General features: G+C 40.6%; 1 long non-coding RNA gene across 1 annotated transcript; it reads right to left on the bottom strand.

Moving 5' to 3' along the window:
• Positions 1 to 611: 611 nt before the first annotated feature.
• LOC138844886 (uncharacterized) lies at positions 612 to 9,834 on the bottom strand. Its single transcript, XR_011381301.1, has 3 exons — positions 9,604 to 9,834; positions 2,009 to 2,416; positions 612 to 1,347 (listed from the first exon to the last, which is right to left on the bottom strand). It is a non-coding gene; the product is annotated as an uncharacterized lncRNA (long non-coding RNA).
• Between the last annotated feature and the right edge of the window lie 215 nt (positions 9,835 to 10,049).

Here is a 10,049-nt window from a genome sequence, read left to right as displayed (position 1 = left end):
GCCCAAAGGTTTTTAAATTAATTTATTTTCTTTGCTTAGAAAAGAAAAAAAAAACCCTAACCCTAACCCTAACCCTTGCACATTACAAATCTAACAATCTGATTTTTGTGGTCTTGGTTAGACATCAGTAATGCTAAGGACATTTGTAGTAAGATGTTGGTAGTAAGACACTTCAGTCTCTCACAAAAGAAGAGAAAAATGCTGGTAGATACAACTCAGACAGTGAGCCTAATGTTTCACCAAATGACCTGGGTGTGTTCTGCAGTTTGAATATGATTTATCCTACTAAATCATACAAGAGTTTAAATTCTAGAGTCGCAAACTGATGGGACTATGATGGTAGGAACGGAATCCAACTATGATGTTATGAAGTTAGATTGGATTAGGTCTTTAGGATGGAGCCTCTGTGATTGAATATTGGTGACTTCATAGGGAGAGGGAGACCATACTGGCATAGATTTAGACTGACATATGAATTCTTTATCTCTTCCTGTGCCACCTTGGAACTCTGCCAGCAAGAACAATATCAGTGATGGCCAAACCAATAGAACCAGTGATTATGGAATGATCGGAGTAATAAATGGTGTGTATAATAGAAAAGACAGGAGGACTTTTTTAAAATTATTTTTGAATATTTTATTCATTTATTTGAGAGGTAGAGTTACAGACAGTGAGAGGGAGAGAGAGAGAGAAAGGTTTTCCTTCCATTGGTTCACTCTCCAAATGGCCACAACGGCCAGCACTGAGTTGATCTGAAGCCAAGAGCCAGGTGCTTCTTTCTGGCCTCCCATGTGGGTGCAGGAGCCCAGAGACTTGGGCCATCTTCTACTGCTCTCCTAGGCCATAGCAGAGAGCTGCATGGGAAGAGGAGCAGCCAGGACTGGAACCACCGCCCATATGGGATGTCGGAGCCAAAGGAGGAGGTTAAACCTACTGTGCCACAGCACCAGGCCCAACAGGAGGACTTTTCCAAAGGGAATTTTCCAAAGGGAAACTAGGAAAATGGAACTAAACTTTTAAGAAAAATTCTAACATTTTAATCATGAGCATCATTTATCTAGAAGCTTATTGCATGAATTAGTTCATTTTGTAGCAATTCATAAGTTTGGCATGATTTAGTATATATGTACAAAAAGATGTTTTGTGACATTGACTTTTTCAATGAAGTGAAAAAGATGGGTTATTTCAACTTAGTCGTAGTGAACTAATTTGATCTATGTTTTGAGATCTGCCAATACCAGATGCAGTGACGTGAGATGAAAAAGGCAGCAGGATGTCCAGGTCTGATGGGTTTCTCAGTTCAATGTGCAGAGTTTGACTTCTTGCATTGTTTGTTTAGCTGGAACACTGAAAATAGAGGGTTGCCCTTTATTCTTATTCCGAGACCCCTGAGGTCAACAGGAATATCGTCTTACCAAGCAGTGTGCTATAATAAGTTTACCATGTGAAGCTTGGAAGCCCATATGTTCCCAATTGTGTCCATAAATACTTTTGGCTATTTCAACTCTGTTTATGGTAAAACTGAAATGGTCACATTATAAAGATGACCATTCGTGAGTAGCTGATGTTTGAGAAGGTGGCACTGTGGGGCATTTTTCCATAGGGGAGTATAAACACAACATGATGTCTTTGTACACATTGATAAGAGATACCTATGCCATTATGAACTAGATGCAGAGAACAGGCTCAGGGAAATGAACTGGCAACTGAAGTCAACTCCCCATGGGAAGAGTGGGATTAAAAGTCCAAAGGATGGAAAAGCTTTAAAGCACACTTTTAGCATGGTATAAATATATATACAGGCTGTTTCCCTTGATGTTCTCAACATTCTGACCCTAATGCTGACATTATCTTAGATGGAATCCTAGTCAGCGTACTGCTGCAAAAATTCATAATTGTGTGTTTCAGTCACTAGATTTTAGTTTTAGGGACGTTGAGGACTGATATGCTCTTGCCAGTACCACATGCCATTAGGTTTGTGAAGATACTAGTTTTATGATCTACTCACCAAATGCAGTAGGGATGCATGGTTAATACTGCCCATGAATATGTACATGTGTGTATTTGATTTTGCTTATGCGTGAATAAATATGTAATATACATCATCCTTTGAAGACCCAGTATCTGGTGCAGATCAAGTTGTTAGGAGAAGTATAGTTTAAATCCAGTAGAGTGAAGTCCTTAGTGTTCTGTCCTTTCTAATTAAATGATTTAATGTTACATAAGAAAGTACTTTTAAATTAATGTTCACTCTAGTTTTTACAAAGGAGCCAGAAGAATACATAATACAATGTCTTCTGTTTTCTGAGTTTCACAACAGAGCAGGCTGTGATGTTCACTGTCCGTTCTGGAACCAGTTGCCCGTGATGCTCATTAGCTTAATGACTATGCTTGGGAGGCCTACATTTCAGAAAATCTGCAAAACACAAGAAATTGTTTGACTTTCATGTTGTACAAAATAATGCTTAATTCAGAAGTTCAGCTTTAAAACTACATAATAAATGAGATAATGTTTTGTTGTAATGGTCAATTTTTCACTCATCATTCACATATTCCTACAGATACATACACACAAATATGCATATCAATGGATCTCAGAAAGTTCATGGAAGATGCAAATTATGACATGACTATGGATGGATTTCAAAATTGTTTTCACTGGGTCAGGCATTTATTCCAGTAATTAATAATTCACTAGATGGGGCCAATGCTGTGGCGCAGCGGGTTAATGCCCTGGCTTCAAGTGCCGGCATCCCATATGGGCGCCAGTTCGAGACCCAACTGCTCCACTTCCTATCCAGCTCTCTGCTGTGGCCTGGGAAAGCAATGGATGTTGGCCCAAGTCTTTGGGCCCCTGCATCTGCATGGGAGACTCGGAAGAATCTCCCGGCTCCTGGCTTTGGATCAACTAGCTCCGGCCATTGCAGCCAATTGGGGAGTGACCCAGCGGAAGGAAGACCTCTCTCTCTCTCTGCCTCTCCTCTCTCTGTGCAACTCTGTCTTTCAAATAAAATAAATAAATCTTAAAAAAAATCTAACAGTGAAGATATACAACTTAAATTCCCTGGAAGAATTAATAATAGAACTCTTAAAGCAAATAATTCACTGGAGACCCCAGTATCCATCCCTGGAGCACCTGCCTTCACATCCTGGCTCCACTCGCAACTCCAGCTTCCTGTTAGTGTGCACTCTGGAATGCAGCGGGTTATGCCTGAAGTACTTGGTCCCTTCCACCCATGCTGGAGACCTGGTTTGAATTTCTGACTCTCAGCCTCAACCAGGCCTATTCCTTGCTGTTGTGGACATTTGGGAATGGAATCAATGGATAAGAGGTTTATCTTCTCCTTTCTTCTATACCTCTCAGGTAAATAAGACAAATTAAAATCCTAAAATGCACAAAAATGTGTTTATATTTCAAATCAATTTTTCCATGAACTTTTTGAAGCATCCTTGTATATATGCATATCATATATGCATATCATATGAAGGTTCCAAACCCCATCAAACACTTACAAGTTTTTTTGTTTGTTTGTTTGTTTGAAGAGGTGCTTTACAGTCAGTAGCAAATAAAATAGCCTATGTGGTTTGGGTAAATGCTGCCAAAGTCAATGGCTCTTGCTCATCTATGACATGCACTACAGAGTCAAGACTTTGATTTGTGTGTTGACATTTGTCCCCATGTAATGTCTCTTAAGCCATGTGTTTTATCTCAGGTCGTAATTTAAGAGAATTTCTTGTTCTGTTGCTGTGTTGTGAAGTGGTGTTGATTTAGGTTTTCCTGGGGAGCTCTGGTGAGTTTCACCATATACAGACGAGATCGGGCGCATTCAGGGTGGTATGGCCATAGACAGTTTCACCATATACAGAAATCTTGTCTGGGATTTCCAGCTGTCTCCTCGAAGTGACTGTGCGCTGATCTTTGACACCGTTGTCACATGCTTAGGCTGTTCTGCTTCTTCCCCCATCTCCTTTGTGTACATATAGAGCACTGTCTATTTTAGTCTCCAATATGTTGTTTTTGATTTATTTATTAAACAGTTAATAGTCTAGAAATTAATGTCTGTAAGTTTTAAGAATGAATGGGTCATATACAGCAGTGTATCCTATTTTTAACAAAGCCTGTACAAATGAATTTGTTTCTGATGGGCTAGGGGAATAATCGATTTTGATGCAACATTTTATTGTTTTTATTTTTATTCTTATGTCTATTGATCCCTATTGATGTGCTGATTACAATGAGTGTGATGGAAGAGTCTTGTTCACTTGTGAACTTATCCCAACTTCTAGCATAGTACATGACACATGCTACATCCTCAGCGACTGAGTTGGAATTGGCCATATGTACGGCCAGGTCCTACTCCTGGGATACTGATAGAGAGAGGGGTAAGGCAAATTTATGGAGCATATAATAAAGTTTAATAGCTCTGATGAGAGAAGGTGTTGCTGGGAGCTATAGAGTGTTGTTAGTGGAGGGAACATCCTGTTAAAAATAAGCAAGCTGGGGTTAGGTATTTGTTTTAGCAGTTGGGATGCCTGCATCCTATGTCTGAGTACCTGAGATTGAGTCCTGGCTCCATTCCTCCTAATGCAGACACTAGGAGGGAGCAGCTGATGGCTCAAGTAATTGGGTCATTGCTATTTATGTGGGAGACCTGAATTGAGTTCCTTGCTCCTGGACTTGGCCTGGTCCAGTCCAAGCCATTGCAGGCAAGCAGCAGATGTAAGTGCTCTCTCTCTCTCTCCCTCTCTCTCTCTCTCTCTCTCTCTCTCTCCTTCATTGCCTCCCAAATAAATGAATTGAAATTGAAATTAAATCAATCAAAAAGAGCCAGTTCATGGAGTCTTGCCTGGTAAATCACTCACAGAGACCTCTGAAAGGGTCCTGGTTCTCCAGAACTGTATTAATATTAGGTCACCTCTGCTTACTTTAAAGAAACATTTACTTCCACACCAATTTTCTATATTCCTATTTTTTTTTTCTTTTTAAGAACTCTAGGAAGTGTAAGTTAATTCTGCACAAAGCCTGACTCACCTGCAAGTGACAAGCAAGTTAGTATTTTCTGGAGAGCAGTGTTTTTGTTCTGGCTCTATACTTTCTCTCCTTGCCTTCCCACTTTCCTCTCTTCCTGACGTCATCCTTTTCTCTACCTTCTACTGTTCTAACGATGTTGTCCAGGAACACAATAATTTAGATTTTTTAACACCGCTTACAGGGATGTAAATTGGAAAGGTGCTTTAGTAAGCAATGTCATGCTCAGAATATGGTAGATGTTTATCTTGTTCCTTAGCTTTATGGAGGTTTAATACAATTTTAGAGGATTTCCCCACTGAAGACTCTTGGTGGACTCAGAGCCTCCTGTACCACTGCTTAGACTTCAGAAGGGCAGTTATTCCCTCCTCATTCCCATTGGCCTGTAGGATATTAGGTCATGACCTGTATGTGGATATTTGATGCTTGAATGCAGGTTTTTTTTTTTTTTTTTAACTTTAAAGAAGTGACACAGGAGTTAATGTAGAGGATTAGTCCCAAGAGTGCCTTTGTTAGAGCCCAGGAGCACTGGGGAGGAGTCCAAAAGAAGTGAGCAGAGGCCCTCCAGTACTTGTTCTGCCAATCTCTGGGACAAACTTACTGGACCTGCGTGGCCTTTGCCTCATTCCCCAAGGCCTGGTCTGCTCTTATCCATCATTCTTTCCCCCAACCCCTTTGTCCAAACTTCCTATAGGAACTGTAAACTATCAGATATTGATCTAACAAATACCTTTCTCCTGAAGTTAATAGGATTGTGTTTCTTTTGCTTCTGTCCAAGAATCCGTCCAATACACTTTTTATCTTGGGATACTTCTGTACCGTTTTTTCTCATTTTGTAGAAGGGGAAACTGAGGCTGCGGCATGAGGTTAGGGAACAGCTTTGTGTCTCCCTCTGGATCTGAGCCTTCAGATCAACCTTTCTCTCTTACTTAGACAAACTTAGCAGGCAAATTAATGTCTAAAAAGGAATAATTTCTGGAGTGAGCGAGACATTTTTAAAAGTCAGAATTATAACTAGTATGAATACCATATGGAAAAAATTGCTTTTCTTATTCCAGACTGCTATTTTTAGTCATTTGTACAAATATATAGGTGCTGATCAGTAGCAATATTGGGAGTAGTAAAACTTGATTCAGTCTCTTAAAGTCCATTTCAATGTCTTACTCTTTTTTTTTTTTTCAAGATTTTATTTATTTATTTGAGAGGTAGAGTTACAGACAGTGAGAGGGAGAGACAGAGAGAAAGGTCTTCCTTCCACTGGTTCACTCCTCAAATGGCTGCAACAGATGGAGCTGGGCTGACCTGAAGCCAGGAGCCAGAAGCTTCCTCTGGGTCTCCACGTGGGTGCAAGGGCCCAAGCACTTAGGCCCTCTTCTACTGCTTTCCCAGGCCATAGCAGAGAGCTGGATTGGAAGAGGAGCAGCTGGGATTAGAACAGGCACCAATATGGCACTGCAGGCAGAGGACTAACCGACTATGTCACAGTTCCGGCCCCTATGTCTAACTCTTCTTTACTCACCATTGACTCGCCCACATCCCAGAATTTGTTAGGAGTTTCTAAAGCAGAATTATCAAAATTTGGGCAGTGAATAGTTGTGAGGAAAGGTTAGAGGGTGACAGCAAATTCTCAAAATTGAGAGGCGAATGGATTATTAATCAAACACAAACAGAGGCACACACACATATGTACTTGCATGTGCATACATAAGGATACTGCCCAATATGTAAAGCAAGGGGTGTGTACAGTATTGCATCAGGGCAATATAAAATAAAGGGGAACAACCACACCTGCTCCTAAGGATGAATAAAGAACAAACATTGGTAACAGAAACAGCTAATAAGTGGTCAGGGTCAGGGTGAGCACACATGAATAAGAAGGAAAACCATAAAGTGAGAATGAAGAAACCAGAATATCAGGAATGCTAAGGAAAGAGCATATGCTAAGAAGTAGTGGTCAGCAGAGCCAGCCCCAGTGGAAGGACAAAGAACAGGACTCCAAATAGAACTATGATAGCATAAGAGATTTTAGAGAGAAACTTCCCTTAGCATAGAAACTTTACAAGATGGGGGTTAGTTGAGAAATATGGGATAAGTATATGAGGGATAAGAAAGTATTTGATGGGTCCTTCCAAAAACCTGCCAGTTAAAGAGTAGTAAGAGATGATATTTCATCAAATATGCATGGCTTTCCATTCAACCTCAATAAAAAAGCCACTAACTCTGCAAAGCAAGAACTTGGCCCTTTCTGTTAAAATACATCTCGATATTCTTTTTCTTTTAAGATTTTATTAATTTCTTTGAGAGTTAGAGTTACAGTCAGAGAGAGCATGGACACAGAGAGAGATCTTCCATCCATTGATTCACTCCCTAATTGGCCGCAAAGGCCACAGCTTGACTGATCCAAAGTCAGGAGCCAGGAGTTTCTTCCGTGTCTCCCATGTGGGTGCAGGGGCCCAAGCACTTGGACCATCTTCCATTGCTTTTCCAGGCCATAAGCAGAGAGCTGGATCATAAGAGGAGCAGCCAGGACACAAACCAGTGCCTATATGGGATGCCAGCATCTCAGGCCGAGGCTTAACATACTGCTCCACAGTGCCAGTCCCATTACCTAAGTATTCTTGGGAACAAACAAACAAACAAAATAATGAACTTACCTGCCTATGTGCCTTGCTCATCACACAGTAATTCTGGTTCAATGTTTTATAACATGTCAGTAGAGTAAAATGCCACCTTAAATCCACTAGGATGGCTACATTAATTAATAAAGTGATCCTGACAAGTGTTGATGAAAAAGAAGTTGGAACCTTCATACATTGCTGGTGAGAATGTAAAATGGAGCCACCATAGAACATAGTTCAGTTGTTTCTCCAAAAGTTAAACGTAGAAGTACTTTAGATCCAGCAATTCCACTCCTAGGTGTACACTCTGAAGAACTGAAGACAAGTATTCAAACAAAATCATGTGCACGAATAATCACAGCATTAGGACAACTCAAATTCCTATAAGCAAATGAATGGATAAACAAGTATGGTATGTCCACTCAAGGGAATATTATTCAGTCATAAAAATCCTCGCTGGTACACGTTACAGAGTGTACACACATCAGAAACGCCATGCTAGGTAAAAGAGCCCAGACACATTGAGGTGCATATTGTAAGATTCTATTTATATGAAATATTCAAGATATGCAAATCCACAGGAACAGAATGGAAAGTACTAGTTGCCCAGGTCTGTTGGGGAGGAATGCATGGGGAGTAACTGTTTAATAGGTAACTGGGTTTCCTTTGGGAGTGATGAAAATGTCCGGAACTAGATCATGATGATGGCTGTACAGCTCTTTGGATGTGTTAAATGCCACTGAACTGTTCACTTTAAAGATTAAAATGGTGAATTTCATTATGTGCCTTTTGCCACAGTAAATAAATCAGTCAATTTTTAAAATTATTTTGAGCTTTGATGTTTTGTGATAACCCAGTAAAGGACTTTTTAAAAAAAATCTAGCTCAAAAACATCAAATTCTTAAGCAGTTTCTATTCAACTAAGAAATGTTAATCTGATAAATTTCTAAACTATACACAAAACATCCAAGTTGATTTTTTAAACATGGAATATTTGGTCAGCTTTTATTTGTAAACACAGGGATATTGAATTTTCTTAATCGTGAAACAAGATTCTAGAGTATTTTTTATGTAAGAACCAGAAGCTAAACTCTTCCATTAGGGAATCAGTGAGGCCATGTGCCTCTAAATATTATATTTACAAATTGAAAGTACATGAGTTATGGTTCAAGCAAATAATCAGAACCAGCATTTATTGGTTGTCCTCATGTATAATTCATAGCCGGAACACTCTGAAGAAAGAGGCAGGTAAATGTTATTCTTGTGGGTCGGCAAAGTAGCAATCTTTAATGCTGTGCGCTTGCAGGAATGGTAGAGAGATTCTCATCCCGAAACACACACTCGCAGCTGAAATCGCACTATTAGATTATGTTTTATCCCCTACCAGAAAATCGTATGAATTCTTCATTTCTCTAATGTCCTCCAGTAAAATGTACTGCTATCTGGAGCTCTAAGCCTACGACGAACAGCCACAAGGGAGCCAAACTCAGCAGCAGTGGCGCTGGGGTTGCTGGTGCCTACTTGAGGATTTCCACTTTTAACAGGGCTGGATATGGGCATGGGAAGCTCAGCACCCTCTCAATGCATTTACTCAGCTATTGATGAAGAGTAAGTTGAATATTCCCCTCTGATCTCTCCCTCCGACCCCATCCCTAGGCAAGCCTGGGAGTTCAGAATGGCAGTTCTCTTGTTTCAAAACCCCGGGCTACAGTGTTTATTTCTAGCTCGGATTTCCTTCCTCGCTTTCATCGGCCAGAAAGCGACCTGCTTGCTCTTCGTGCACCCGAAGCGCCTCTGCTTTGGCAAGAGTTCATCTTGTGTCGGGAAGTGGCGTGGGAGGCATAGTTGAAACTGCTGCAGCGGTTTGTATTTCAACAAACCATTCGCACAACCCAAGTTCAGTGCCAGGGAATATGGAGAATATAACATAGCAGGCAGCTGACGCAAGCTACTCACATGATTCAGAGGCGAGCTGGCACCCTGGGGTCCGTGCCTTACCACTTCTGTGGAAAACATTCTCCAGGGCTCCTTGGAAGAGGATGACTCATTCCAGGGGGTATTTTTAGGAATCCGTTAACTCGCATTTAGCTTAGAGATGCAGGATCCAATCCAGGAGAAGCCCTGAGCCGTTACATGCAAGCTGTTTTGAATGTTGTAATTGTACCACGATGTCTAGGTCTGTGGATTGAGTCATCTTCCAGTGAAGCAGAGGAAGAAAACACAAAAGGGCTGTTGCCACAACAGGGCATTTGATAAGATGTTAAAGAAACCAAGGCCAGTAATAGCATCTTGTTTATCTTTGCAACAGAACACCTGCTTGTTTCAAGCTCATCTGAAAAGACTTGGACAAATTCCACAAAGTCCTTCTTGGACAATTTCTAATTACATTAAAATATTAGATA

Source organism: Oryctolagus cuniculus, chromosome 13 (genome assembly GCF_964237555.1).
Source record: "Oryctolagus cuniculus chromosome 13, mOryCun1.1, whole genome shotgun sequence".
NCBI lineage: Eukaryota > Metazoa > Chordata > Mammalia > Lagomorpha > Leporidae > Oryctolagus > Oryctolagus cuniculus.
Note: the sequence above shows the minus strand (reverse complement) of the source record. Positions and strands in the feature narration are given on the sequence as shown.